The sequence below is a fragment of the Tenrec ecaudatus genome, chromosome 9, assembly GCF_050624435.1.
Source record: "Tenrec ecaudatus isolate mTenEca1 chromosome 9, mTenEca1.hap1, whole genome shotgun sequence".
In the NCBI taxonomy this organism is placed as follows: Eukaryota; Metazoa; Chordata; class Mammalia; order Afrosoricida; family Tenrecidae; genus Tenrec; species Tenrec ecaudatus.
The window spans coordinates 6,342,265-6,357,749 of NC_134538.1; the positions used below are offsets into that span (position 1 = coordinate 6,342,265).

At 46.1% G+C, this 15,485-nt stretch overlaps 1 pseudogene; it reads left to right on the plus strand.

The window, feature by feature from the left end:
• Positions 1-9,106: 9,106 nt before the first annotated feature.
• Positions 9,107-15,213, plus strand: LOC142457058 (persulfide dioxygenase ETHE1, mitochondrial pseudogene; annotated as a pseudogene).
• Positions 15,214-15,485: the final 272 nt, after the last annotated feature.

Here is a 15,485-nt window from a genome sequence, read left to right on the forward strand (position 1 = left end):
TAAAACTCTCTCTTATACATGAGTTTCTGTGGATTTATTTCTCTAAAGTACCCAGACTAATACACTCTATTTCCTTTTACTTTCCTCTTGTCCCACTATTGTGTTCAACCTTCATTTGGCTCTCAGTAATTTCTCTCAGCTACATTGTACTTGATCAAACCCCACCAGGCATTCTATGCCCTTCTCGCCATCGATTTTAGATCTCTCGTTGTTCCTTCCTCCCTGGGTTTGTTGGCTCTCCCCTCCCTCCCCTCCCTCCCCTCTGACCTTCTCCTCTCCTCTGTCCTACAGGAGCTGTCAATCCATTGTTTTCTCCTCAGGATTGCTTATCCTGCCTGTCTTATATACATAGAGATGGGGGTTGGGGGTGGGGTTAGCCCATGAATAGATCCAGGTCTGTCTGCTGACCCTCATGAATGTTTTCTGATCAGGTCAGATGCAGTGCTAAGCCCTGTCACCTGAGTCTGAAGTCAGTCTTCAGAAGTCCTTGGGGACTTTCTTGCTTTGCTCTCCTTGCAGCTCTGTTGCGTTCCCTTCATGTTACGCTCTGGTGTGGTGACGTCAGACTGGGTACAATTCCTACACTATGTCTCCGGTGGGCGGTAGTCACAATTTAGAGTTGAATGGTAAGACAAGGCCTCTATATGAAGGGTAGAGTTGAACTAAGGTATGAAAAAGGTAAGTTCTATTAGAATGTCAATAACTCTGAGGCCTCAAAGGCTCCTGGGAGAATAACTTCTTTTTTCTTCTTCTCTGTGAAACCATTGCGTCAGAGCCTTCTCTCGTGATACGAAGGTAAAGCCGAGGTTGTCATTTACCAGCTCCGAATGGAGAAGTCAAGGCCGGGCTGGGTAAGAGTCAAACAATGACCTGAAGACAGAACCGTCTTCATATTGTATCTGTTTTCCTCTGTGGGGTTGTACTCTCTAGCTTCACAGAGAGGTTAATTGTCTGCCAAAAACCCAGGCCCACAACATGCCAGGTTCAAATCCAGAAGAAGCAAGTGTTCAGTCCAGGCGTAAATCTTATTGCACTTAATGAGGGCTATATGACCACGAGGGAAATGCAGAACTGTGATAGGCCACAGAAATTGTTGTCCAGCCAATGGCCTACGATTGAAGTTGACTCAATCCACCAGCAGCAGGCGAGGTGGAGCACACAGAAAATTTGGGTGTTGCTGCAGTGATATGAATGACGAAGCGGATCATGACCCCGGTTTGCAAACCATTTATTTTTGCTCCGTGGGATGCAATGTAGATCCGGTTCTATTTCATGTCCACATGGTTATGATGGGTATGGATGGGTTCTCCCTGAGAATCGGACTACCGACAGTTCGGCTTTGTTTAGTGAGGCTGTTGGTCTCTGGGTTGGCTCTCACCACACAGAAGTGTGTAAGGTACCTTGCCCAGCTCTCCATCTCTCTTCGTTCTCCTACCTCAAGTAAGGCTGGATGTGTGGTCTTGCCTTGGCAGCCCCTTGTGCGTCCTCTGTGGGCTGCACTGAGCCACAACCCAGTAAGTGTGACATTGTCACTGTCCGAAGTTCATGGCTCTTACAGTTTTGTTCACAAACAGGCACATGGCCCATTAAGCTTGACAGTGTTCTGGAACACAATCCTAGACTGTGAACACAGAAATACCTACATTCGTGGAGCCTCACAGTTTCCCTAGGAGGCGGCCATGATTATGCTTTGGTGTTGGATGATCCTAGGGCAGATGGAAATGACCGTAAGCAAAGAAGCCTGGCACACAGCCGGAGTTCAGGAAAATGTTTGTGTTTTGTTGGATTTTTGTTTTGTTTTGTTTTCCATGTCTCTGTTCCCGCTTCCCATTAGAAGGTCTTTACCAGGATTTCCCGCAGTCCAGGTTATGTAACTTGCAGATGAAACTTTCAAATGAAAAACCAGGAATGAGAAGGGATGGGCAAGAGAATCCTGGGGGTGGGGGTGGGGCTGAGGGCTGTGTAATTAAAAGGAAGAGTCAAGGGTTGGGGAATTAGGCTTGGTTTTGAATCCAGACCTTGTCACTTCATAAAACTGGAGGACCTTGGGAAATGTACTTAATATCTCAGAATTGTTTATTTCCTCATCTCTACAATGAGAAAAGCATTTGTTGCTATGTTTGGAGTTTGGAGAGACGAGTTGAAATAATGTTTGTAAGGTTGGAGTGTAGGCCTTCAATGAACGTCACTTGTCTTTGTTTGCCAGGGTAATTGATGGTCCAGGGAAAATTTGACCAGCCATCAATACTCTCAAATGAAATTAACCAGAGAATTGTCTATTCTTTTCTGATGATGGGAATGTGCAGCTCTTTGCTTTCTTCCCACTCTTTTCCCTCGCGTGACGTGCTCCCCTTACTTTGGAGGCTGTTCATAGGGGATAAGAATAGTCAACAAGCACATCGCCAACCAGTGTGCTTGTAGAGGCTGCTATGATATGGGTGGGAAACCAAACAAGTACAAGACACGGTCCTTGTCCTTAAGATGCGTCTGACCTAATTAGGTAGAATAAAATCTGCAAAACACTTCATTTAAAACACTTAGGAGCGAAATAGTCGTCTGCTCACCAAATGCCTAGATAGGGGTTATGAAACATTGGCCTGCGTTGGGTGTGGAAAGGCAACAAGGGCATTGATTATCTGGGAGGAGAGGCCCCAGCAGATGCGAGGAAGAGTGGACGTGGAATGAAGTCCCCTGCATGTGGGATGGTGACCTCACAGACTTACCTGCTTCACATCAAGAAGGCTTTGTGTGGAAGCAATGAGAAGCCAAGAGCTCCTTGAGCAATAGGGCAAGGTTAAGGTCAATCAGAAGTCGCTGCTGTTACTTGTGCTGGAACAGGCAACACAAATCAAAACACCTGCCCCATCTGGTTGGATGAAGAGTTATAATTCTTGCATACTCTGAGGTGAGGGCCATCCCTATCATTGTAGTTTGTGCTAGTTAGTGTCTTTGTGCCAACATGGCACCTGTCAGAAGATATGGGTGGGGTTTACCCAGTCAATCAGGTCACAGCTTGATAACCTCATTTGGAGGTGCCACAGAGATAAATGGCTCCCTGGAGGCCGGCTCTTCTATCTCTTTGCCGTTACCTTCGTGTTGACATCACATAGAGACCTACATGAGCCCTGGACATGCATCCATGCCATTGGATTCATGGGATTTTGACCCAATGGCCAGTGATGTTCCTATGTAGTGCATCATTGCATGTGGCTTCATGAGTCTTACAAGGGATGTGTAGGACTTATGGACTTGTGTTGCACTGGGCTGGGATATTTCCTTGATATATAATGACTTCTTGGTTTAAAGCTCTTTCAGACACATATGTGAATGTCCCTGGATCTGTTTCTCTAGTCAACCTGGCCTTTCATTTAAATCGGCACTTTCTGATAATTCTGATGGCAAGGCCACATTGCTCTGTGGAGGGGGAAGCTGGAGAAGAGCTGGAACTCCGCATGGATACAGAACAAGCAAAAGTGTCATTTCTTTCTGCAGCTCAGATTACAGGCTCCGCCATTCCACTCCAAAGAGAGACGATGCTAAAGGGGTGAGAGCTCCTGCCTCTGGACACAGGTCGACAGTGCTAACGCCGCATCCCCACCCCCACCCCAGTCGCCCCCCTTCAGCCCTACAGTAGGTTCTGAAGATGAGTGTCTTGTTTTCGCTTCCCTGCCGCTGGGTGAGGTGGTCAGGGAGTGTCACTGTACCTTTGGGCATGGTGGTCAGGGAGTGTCACTGTACCTTACTAGCTGTGCGAAGCTAAACACAGAGACATTGATGATGATGGTACTTCACAAGTGTAGTTGCTGTGAGGTTATTAATTTTAGAGCCTAACCTAGTTCTTGAGACAGAGTAATCCTCAATAAGCACTACTGAGGTGCACCGCTGACACGGTGGGGAGACAAGCGAACCTTTAAAAGTGCGTTTGAAACTGTTTTTACTAGGAAGGTTCATGGAAGCAATCAGCAGAGCTGAAGTCTGTGTACCATTTTTTTTTGAGTATTCAAAGTACAGTTATTTCTTCAGGTATTACCTAGAAGCGAGCTGTATGTATATAGGCCTACAATGTACCAACTGATATAAACAAATGCCATCATATTTGTCAGTTTTCAGCATTTGGAATCAGAAACCACTGGAGACAGAAAGATTGAACATGGATTGTTGTTAACTGGCTCGGCAACCACATGCACAATAGGATTTCACCATTTGGATGCATACAATGGGGTATTCCCCCCAAATGGAAAATAGCTCTGCTGGGCAGAGCTTTCATAGTGTGCATCTTTCCAATTAGGCAAGCATCTAGTTCTGAGTTAGTGTGCACAGTGGCATCACCGGAGAAGGTTCTCTGTGGTCACAGTGATTTTTTTTTTTGGTTGCAAAAGCGGTTTTCTCAAACCTCATTTTATGTGATGGCCGATTTAAGAGAACAGCCTGTGGCTGGGAAATCTTGTTTCCTGTTCCGGAAAATTGCTGCAGAAATTGTTGTGATGTTGAACACAACTTACAAGGACAGCACTATGGGGGAAATCCAAGTGTATGAGTGGTTTTCTCGTTTCAAAAAAAGTGAAATGTCTTTTAAGGACAAACCTTGTTCTGGATGTCTGTCAACTTGCCAAACAGAGAAAAATATTGACTCGCAGTGCATTTGGAGTTCATTCCACCAGGTCAGACTGTTAATCAAGCTTTCTATTTAGAGGTTCTGAAAACATTACATAACCGTGTGCAACAAAAAAGGCCCGATTTGTGGCAGACAGGGACTGGTTTTGCCACCACAACAATGCACCTGCTCACACAGTCAACTTAGTGCTCCAGCTTTTGGCGAAACACAGCACACGTCTCTTGCCCCACACACCTGACTCACTTGACCTTGCTACGGCGTGACTTTTTGTTTCCGAGAATGAAGAGGGACAGGAAAGGAGAGTGAATTGGCCACATAGAAGAGGTGACGAATGAGGGAGGTGCTGTCGGCCATCCAAACAGCTGAGTTTGAAGAGAATGGAATCACAGATTTGACAAATGTATTAAATGTAATGGAGAGTACTTTGAAGGTGATAAGGTTGTTTTGTAAAAAAAATTCAGTACATAGATTTGAAAAATAATCTGGTTGTTTGGGGTGGGGTGGGGACGGTTTACTCCTTCATAAGGTTTTCCCTGGTTGATTTTTGAAAATCGATTGTTAAGCCTTTCTCCTTATTTGGAAATGCCACGGAAACCAGTTCAGCATCACAGCAACATGCAAGCCTCCACGGACAGATGAACTGTGGTTGGCTTGAAGTGCATTCACCCTAAGTGCACCCAAGTCTCCAGAACGGAAGTTGAACATCCTACTATTGGGCCATCTACCACTTAATAAATATATGCTCCAGAGAAAGTGATTTCCACCATTACAAACTGTGGACAGGTCCTCTCACTCAGAAGGTTGTGGTTGGGATTCAATGGGATACCAAATGGAATGTGCCTGGGACACAAAAGTATTCATCTTTTCTTCTTCTTTCTTTTCTTCAGCTATGAAGAATTAGAGCCTTGTCAGCAGCATCTTGAGTTCCTTTACTCTCCAGGATAGTTTGGGAGAAATTATAGATAAGGGAAAGCCTGCTTGAAGTTAATTGGTTGGGTAATCGTACCTTTTGATCCTGATTCATTCCCGCCCAAACATAATAACAACCTGAACCTCCTTCAGACAGATGATGACAGATCTACTGTCTATCTACCTTGATGGGAGTTTCCAAGTTGTTTGCCTCTGAGCCTTGCTACCTAGTTTGGCTGGCAGATTGAGCTTCTGACCTAGATCCAAGGGCTCTCGGGCCACACCTAATAAATAGCAGCATCTAGATCCTCAAGCTCCACTTGTCCAGGAGGCTGAGAAGGTGGGGTTCTGTAGCCGTGGCCTGGAAGGGAGGACACCTGGGTTCTGCCCCACTCAGTATTTATTCAGATGGGAGCGTCACTTCATCTCCGGGCCTCTGTTTCCTTGTTGAGTGGGTTTAAACTGATGTCTTCTAAATTTCTTCCAGTGCTAAGAAATCAGCTGCCATACAGCCAGGTCTGACTCGTGGCGGCTCCGTCATTTGCATCAGAGTAAAGCTGTGCTCTCCAAGGCAGTCTTTACCAAAGAGCATTTTTATTTAAAAAAAAAATTTTATACAACTCTTATCACAATCCATACATATACATACATCAATTGTATAAAGCACATCTGCACATTCCCTGCCCCAATCATTCTCAAAGCATTTGCTCTCCACTTAAGCCCTTTGCATCAGTTCCTCTTTTTTTTCCCCTCCCTCCCCGCTCCCCCCTCCCTCATGTGCCCTTGGTAATTTATAGATTGTTATTTTGTCATATCTTGCCCTAGCCGGAGTCTCCCTTCCCCCCTTCTCTGCCGTCCATCTCCCAGGGAGGAGGTCACATGTGGATCCTTGTAATCAGTTCCCCCTTTCCAACCCACTCACCCTCCACTCTCCCAGCATCGCCCCTCACACCCTTGGTCCTGAAGGTATCATCCACCCTGGATTCCCTGTGCCTCCAGCCCTCATATGTACCAGTGTACAACCTCTGCTCTATCCAGCCCTGCAAGGTAGAATTCGGATCATGGTAGTTGGGGGAGGAAGCATCCAGGATCTGGGGGAAAGCTGTGTTCTTCATCGGTACTACCTCGCACCCTGACTGACCCATCTCCTCTCCTAAACCCCTCTATGAGGGGATCTCCAGTGGCCAACGCTTGGGCCCTGGGTCTCCACTCTGCACTTCCCCCTTCATTCGCTGTGATATATATAGTGTATATATACACATATATGTATATATATATATAAAGAGCGTTTTTTTAAAGTATTTAATTGTGGTGAAGCATAAGGTTTTCTAGGGTTTTTTCCCCCCACTCCAGAAATTGATATTTAGGATTTTCTTCTGAAGTACCTCCAGTGGACTTGAACACCAACTTTTTGTTGGAAACAACCAGGACGACTTCCAAGTTCTAATATCGAATTCCATCGATGTGTAACTTTGTTCCTAGCTGAAGAATACGGTCTTTATGGACTAAGGCAATCTTAACATGACACAACCTTATTCCTGCATGAACTTTCCCTGGCTCCAGAAAAGGAGGGAGGTGGGGAATTCAGCCAGATTAATAATGATGAGCAATTATTTCACACTGGATCCAGAACGCAGAGACTAGTTCATAATAACTTGGAAGTGGTCCCCTCCACTCCCTCCAGCACCCCACCCCAGGGTCTGACACATCTCCTAGATGGGAGGAACTGCTTTTATTCTCCAGTAATGGAGGTTTTCTTGTATTCGGATCTGCTCTAAGTCCTCATCCTTCGAGAGAGGCTTCCCTCTAAGACGCCCTGTTGGGCAGCCCACAGACGGTGCTTCATTTGCTACTATGGACGTGTCCCAGTCATGGGGAGAGCAGGATACAAAGGTATCCTTAAAATTCTATGAGGAATAATTTTTCCCAGGTGAAGCACCTTGTTTAGTTGTTTGCAAAATGGACAATGGTCCTGCTCAGATAGAAGTTCCCATTAAGGGTTAATAATTGGTTCTTGGCATATGAGGGGGTTCCTCCCCAAAACTGGAATTTTTTAAAAGCCACGTATCTATCTATCTATCTATCTATCTATCTATCTATCTATCTATCTATCTATCTACAGAACAACCTTATCAGCTTGAAAGTACTCTCCATTACACTTAATACATGTGTCAGATCTGCAATTCCATTCTTGGAAATATTTTTCAAACTTATCTGTTTGGATGACTGACAGCATATCCCTTGTTTTTTCCCTCACCTCGTATACATTGTCAAATGGCTGTACTTTTAAAAAAATCATTTTTTAGAGGCTCATACCACTCTTATCACAATCCATCCATACATCCATTGTGTCAAGCACATCTGTACATTCATTGCCCTCATCGTTCTCATGACATTTGCTCTCCACTTAAGCCCCTGGCATCAAATTGCTGTACTTTCATGTTCCTCTTCATTCTTGGAAAATCAAAACAAAAAGATGTCACACGGAGTGAGGTCAGGTGAGTCAGGCATGTGAGGCAAGAAAGGCATGCTGGTTTTTGCCCAAAACTGGCACACAGAGAGGACTGCACGAGCAGGTGCGTTATCTTGGTGGCAAAACCAGTCTCCTGTCTGCCACAATTCAAGCCTTTTTTGTCCTACAGTGTTATGCAATCTTTTCAGAACCTCTAAATAGAGAGCTTGATTAACAGTCTGACCTGGTTGAATGAACTCCAAATGTACTGAGTCAATATTTTTTGTCTGTTCAAGAAGTTGACACATGTCCAGAACAAGGTTTGTCATCAATCTGCACTTCACTTTTTTTGAAATGAGAAAGCCACTTATATACCTGAGTTTTTCTGATAGTGCAGTCCTTGTAAACTGTGTTCAACATCACACTTTTTGCAGCATTCTGCCCAAGCAGGAAAAAAAATTTCCCAGCCTCACGCTGTTCTCTTAAATCAGCCATCACAAAAATGGAGGTTCGAGTGAAACTGCTTTTTGAAAACATTCGCTGTGACCAGAAAGAACCTTCCCAGGCGACACCACTGTGTGCACTAACTCAGAGTATGTTGCTTGATGCTCACCTACTGGGAAAAATGTGTACTACAAAAGTTCTGATGGGCAGAGTTTTTCCAATTTTGGGGGGTGGGGGAGTGACTGGATACTTTCTAGCCCAGGAAAGTATAATTGATCATCTTTGCATTGTTAAAGCACTTGATGGGTCTTCATGGACGAATCCCCTTCAAATTCATTGCAGCACTATATTGGCTTCGCCACAACACTCTCTTGAAACATAAACACGGTGATGAGTCAGCAGGCCTTGCCTAACTTCATAAGGGAGAAGGGAGAGAATCAAGATTAGCATCAGCCCAAGAACAAGGCCTATGTGGCAGAAGTCAACATACCGTCACCATCCAACCTTGTAAACAATTCCGACACCAGCCATCTCTTCCACAGAACCCTCTATGCCTCTGCAGGGTGGCATTTTCTATTTCCCTGCTGGGTCAATAGTCTGTTATAATGGCCACACAGAAGTCATAGGCCACACTCATAGTTATGGGGTTTCTTAGGGAACTGCCAGGTTACAATTTAGGATCAGCCATGACGGGGGACAGTTCTTTGGCAGGAAAGGTACTTGGCCGTGCCTATAGGCAGGCCTTTCTTTTAGGTCCTTTGGCTTTGCCCTAAGTCTTCAAAGTGGCCTCTGCCCAGTGTGAGAGAGTATTCAAAGCTCTTTAGCTCCTCCGCCAATAAGCGCCTAGAAGCACCCCAAAGAGAGCAAGTGTCCAGCTCTCTCGCTCTATGAGTCAGAATGCCTTGCTTGATGGGTCGTGAAGTCCAGCCATGTGGGCCATGCCACACATCTCCTATTTCTGCTGCTGCCACTCCTCAGCCCTTCACCATCTCACACCTTCTCTGCTAACAGAGCTTTCTGTGCCTCCTGGGTCTCGGAAGGTTCTAGCACAAGAACCCTGGGTCTCAAGTCACGGTTTGTTCCTGATTCTTTCTTTTTAATCGTTTTATTAGGGGCTCATACAACTCTTATCACAATCCGTACATACATCCATTGTGTAAAGCACATCTGTACATTCATTACCCTCATCCTTCTCAAAACATTTGCTCTCCATTTAAGCCCCTGGCATCAGGTCCTCATTTGTTCCCCTCCCTCCCTGCTCCCACTTCCCTCATGAATGCTTGATAATTTAGAAATTATTATTTTGTCATCTCTTTCCCTGTTCGACATCTCCCTTCACCCACTTTTCTGTTGTCCATCCCCCAGGGAGGAGGTCATATGTAGATCCTTATAATTGTTTCCCAATTTCCAACCCACCCTCTACGTTTCCAGTATCGCCACTCACACCACTGGTCCTGAAGGGATCATTCATCCTGGATTCCCTGTGTTTCTGGTTCCTGTCTGTACCAGTGTCCATCCTCGGGTCTAGCCAGACTTGCAAGGTAGAATTGGGATCATGATAGTGGGGGGCGGGGGCGGGGGTGGGGGAGGAAGCATTTAGAAACTAGAGGGAAGTTGTATTTTTCATTGTTGCTACATCGTACCCTGTCTGGCTCGGCTCCTCCCTGAGACCCACACCACTCCCCTTGTTAGGTGTGTTTATTTGTATGCTCCTATCACTGCAAGGGAGTCACATACCTTATTTGCATGGTTAGCATGCTGTCTCATCCCACTGGTGGGCTGCAAGCATATTGTTTGCATAGTCCAATCCAATCCTGCTTGGAGAAGGACATCTCTGGAGAAGGACATCGTGCTTGGTAAAGTAGAGGGCCAGCAAAAAGAGGAAGGCCGTCAATGAAATGGATTAAAACACTGACTGCGTCAATGGGCCCAAGCATAGGAACAATTGTGAAGAGGTTGCCGGACCGGGTTGCACTTCTTTCTGCTGCGTGTAGGGGCACTAAGGGCCGGAATCAATTCAATCCCAAGCTTCGTGTGGGATTTACATGATTGTGCATGGCTAAAAGGGGCATAGTAATTCATGGCACCACCCAACACGAAAACCAAATCTTCCAGATGGTGTCAACTCATAGTGACCCTAAAGGACAGCGTAGAACTGCCCCTGTGAGTTTCTGAGACTGTAAGTCTTTAAGGGAGTTGAAAGTCCTGTGTTTCTCCTTCAGAGAAGCTGGTGGTTTAGAACTGCTGACCGTGCAGTTAGCTTAGGCCACCAGGGCTCCTTCACTGCACCACAGGCAATTAAAAAACTCAATCTCTCTGCCATCAAGTCGATGATGGACAGATAGCACCCCTGTAAGACAGGGTAGAACTGTCCACGTGGGCTTCCCAGATGTGATTCTTTATGAGAGTGGAAAGCCTCATCTTCCCCCGGAGGAGCAGCTGCTGGTTTCAAATGGCTGGCTTTGCAGTTAGCAGCTGAATGCATAACCACTGCACACAGCTGCTCTTAAATCCATTTTACAGAGGAGGAAAGGGAAGTTGAGAGATATTACATTTTGCTAAAGGTCATATAATAAATAAGGAGTCAACCTGGAGCCTAAAACCAAGTCTTCTGACCATGAGCTCAGTGTTTTTAACCATTATAACAAAACCAGGAAGTCAGGACAAAGCCACATCCCACATAAGTAGGATGAATTCTGTGAATTCTTTTTGGTCACTCATCTTTTGATTCCTTGGCCCAATATGTTTGCCAACATAACTTTTATGACAATTTTGTCCTTTTCCAGACAATACAATGCCACACCCGGAACAAACTTTAGTGGGAAACTGCTGCTGCCCTTCAGACATGTAGATTCCAGAGGAATGGTTCAAGTGAGAGCAATGTTTCATGATTTCGCTTTGTTTTGCTTTCAGTGAGAGTCGGGAAAGGGGCAGTGTGTTAGCCTGGGTACTTTAGAGAAACAAATAGACAGAAACTCATGTATAAGAGAGAGTTTTATATAAAGGCTAAGTGCACATCAAGAAAACATCCCAACCCAGTGCTGCCCAAGCTCACAAGTCCAACATCCACCCATATGTCCCACATCAGTCCACAAAGTCCTCCTCCATCTCACAAAACACACACAATGATGCTGACTGCAGGAGAAAAGCCGAATCAGTGACTGTGTAAGTAACTCAGCGCTGGCAGGGGTCTCCACACAGCTGCTCCAGCACCCAGGGCTGCATCGGGGTAGGTCCATGTGGCCTCTCCTCGGGGATGTCTTGCCGGAAGTGAGCCTTGCCAGCTGAAGCAGGGAACTGGCTAAGGCAGCAGCACCCTGTTCTGACCATCAGAAAACAAGAGACCTGAGAAATAGAAAGGCGAGATTCACCGAGCCATTTATCCCTCCGCCCTTCAATTAACCCCACATGTGTTTATTGGCCAGGTTGGCACAGTAAACTAACTACCTCAGGCAGGGCCAGGAAGGGGTTCTCGTAATGCTAAGGGTTAAATGCTGGGCTGCCAACCCCAAGGTCAAACCCACCAGCCACTCTGCAGGAGAAAGATGAGGCTGGCTGCTTTCAGAAAGATGTATAGTCTTGGAATTCCTAAGGAACAGTTAGACTTCGTCCTCTGGGATCCCTCTGAGTAGGCATTGACTCGATGGTAGTGGATTTAGGGTCAGTTAAAGTCATGAACGAGGAACTCTGGTGGGCATAGTGATTACATGTTGCACTGCTACCGCAAGGCCAGTAGTTCAAAACTAGCTGCTCTGCAGGTGAGGCAAAAGAGGAGCTTTTCTTTCTTTTTTTTAAGAATTAGTCCTGAAAGAAACTCACAGCGGAAGTTCTCCTCTCTCTCATAGGGTCTTTGTGAATTGGAATTGACTTGATGGCAGTGAGTGTATTATTATTTTTTAAACCATTAATGCATTTTTTAAAAATTCACTATTTTAACTAAGCTTCATATACCAAGCTTTGTACGAGGAGCCGGGAACATAATGATAAGTAAGTGCCACTATCAAGGAACTTATAACTCCCTGGGGAGACGGACTTGTCATCAAGTCATTGTGAGAGAGTGTGCAGAGGACTCCGAGCTGGCGCCTGGGTGAAATTCTGGACGCACACAGACAGGGAAAGCTTAACAGAGGAGATGGTATTTTACACGATTCATAAAATCCTCCCATACAGATAAGGGGAAAATGATCATTCTAGAAAATCATCATCCTCAGGAGCAGATTACCAGGCCTTTCCTTGTTGTGCCATGGTGTGAGTTCAAACCGTCAACCTTTTGGTTAGTTCCCACATGCTTAGCCATTTTTGCTACCAGGGCTCCTTGTCTGCTGCCCAGGAAGCCCTGGTGGCAAAAGGTTGACAGTTTGAAGCCATGCAGCGAGGCTACGGGGAAAGGCCTGTCTATCTGCTCCTGTCAAGATGCCTCTATCACCGGGTCCGTATCAACCGCCTGGCTCCCAACAGCACACGGGGATTTTGTCTGCAAACCTGAGCCCATGGTTGAAGCTATTAGGGACTGATTTTCTTTCTTTTCTTTTTCCCTGGCTCTGCTTATCACCACGGCTACGCTTGCTGCAGTGATAGTGTGGGCATTATGATGGGGGGCCAGTTTACTTATGGTGCTGTGGCCCGTGGAACCTCTGGTCATTCATGGCCTTGATGTCTGTCCCTTAAGCCCCAGAAATGCACCGGAACCACACTTGATTTTGTGGTGGGTGATCCAGAGTAGCAGGTGCCGTCAGAGGGGAGTGGCTTGGAGTGTTTTTTCCCTTCTCTGTATTCTTGCTTTCTCTTAGATTAAGGCCCAGCACGTCTTCATAATTCTTGTTAGCTTTTTAATGCTATTATGAAGATGAAAAATATATATATATATACCGCATGTTTAGTGATTTTAAGCAAGAGGGTTGGTCCAAATTACCTAGTCTTCAATTACAGAAAACTCGAAGTTCCAAAATTCATCCCATTTTCACAGCAGCCCTATGATGTAGACATAATTAACCTGGTTTTTCCAATGAGGCAAATGTGATGTAAGGAGTTTAAGTAAATTGCAAAAGATGGCCCAGCTTATATGTGATGGGGCCGAGATGCCAAATGTCTCTGACTGTGATACCCACATTTCTCCCTCCATATTCCAAGGTTTACCACTCACTCGCAGAGTGACCTGGGGGAAGTCACTTAACCTCTCTGTGTTTAAGTTTCCTCACTTACAGATTAAAGTAATTAAAGAATCAACATCAAAGAATTGCACAGATGAAATGAGTTAATACATGTAAAGTTTGCACAGCAGTTTTACACAGAGAAAGAACGTGACAAAAGTTCCCAACTAATCATTTCATTGAGAGTGAGGGGGGGCGGTGTTGCAGAGTGGGGAAACAAAGGCCTTCTGTAGGCAACTGGACATAGCCCCTTACAGAAGGGTCGAAATGACCCAGGGAGGAAATGACCCAGTCAGGGTGCAGTGTAGCAATGATGAGACATACTTAAATGCTTCCTCCCCCCACTATCATGACCCCAATTCTACCTGACAAATCTGGCTAGATCAGAGAATGTACACTGGTATAGATAGGAACTGGAAACACAGGGAATCCAGGGCGGATGATCCCTTCAGGACCAGTGGTGAGAGTGGCAGTACTGGGAGGGTGGGGTAGAGAAGGGGGTACTGATTATAGGGATGTACATATAACCTCCTCCCTGTGGGACAGACAACAGAAAAGTGGGTGAAGGGAGACATCAGACAGTGTAAGACATGCCAAAATAGTAATTTATAAATTATCAAGGGTTCATGAGGGAGGGCGGGGGAAGGGGGAAATGAGGAGCTGATGCCAAGGGCTCAAATAGAAAGAAAATGTTTTGTGAAAGATGATGACCACAAATGTACAAACGTGGTTGACACAATGGATGGATGGATGGCTTGTGATAAGAATTGTACGAGTTCCCAATAAAATGATTATTAAAAAAAAAGTTCCCAACTGTCCTCACAATACTCCAGGAAAATCAAAGCCCAATGCCAGACCAGTTGCTGTGGACTCACGTCTGACTCATGGTGACCCAAGGTGTGTCTGCGCAGACCTGGGCTCCGTGGGGTTTTAGGTGGCTGGTTGTTTTGGAAGTACATTTCCAGTGCTTTCTTCCCTCAAGGGAAATAGGTTTGTCTAAAACTGGAAGCTCAGGACCCGTTTAGACCCCACCCTTCTTGGGCAACTTTTGGAGCCCAGGAACTGCTCCTACACATACCTGCTGGGTGACCGGGAGTCCTGAGAGGTCATCCTGGTCAACCCGGTTCTGGACAGGGTGATCTGGGATGCCCAGCGGGTGAAGGAGTTGGGGCTGTGCCTGCTGTATGTTGTGAACACGCACTGCCGCACAGACCACGTCATGGGGACAGGGCTGCTGCGGTCCTGGCTCCCAGGATGCCAGTCTCTCGTCTCTTGCCTCAGAGGCCCAGGCTGATCTGCTCATTGAAGATACAGACTCCATCTGTTTTGGGCACTTTGATTTGGAGACCCGGGCCAGCCCTGAGCACACACCAGGTTGTGTCACCTTCGTCCTGAATGACCACAGCATGGCCTTCATGGGAGATACCCTGCTCATCTGAGGGTGTGGGCAGACAGACTCCCTGTAAGGCTTTGCTAAGACCTGGTGCCATATGGTCCATGAAAAGATCCTCACGCATCCAGGCGACTGTCTGGTCTGTCCACTGCGGAGGATGACTAAGACCTTCCACAGATTGTGCATTAAGCCTTCAGAGGCGTTGGCCAAGGTCATGGGTGTCTCCCTCCTCTGGAGTCTTCTGTTCTAAAGGGAGGGCCTTACTTCCTTTCTGGTTCCTAGGATAAGAGAGGAGGCTGTCTGAATGAATGTTTTGTAGTTACAGTCTTTGTGGATCTCCTGCCTAGTTTCTCCTGTCCTTTCTGACATCCCGTTCCCGTCAGACTCCAGATCCACACCCTCACACAGGGAGTTACCATTCTGGAGCCCGTGAAGGCTCTGCTCTCAGGCCTTCTCCCTCAGATTCGAGGACTCCAAAACATTAGTCACCTCTTGGTTTTCGAGCTGCACCTCCCTCTTCAG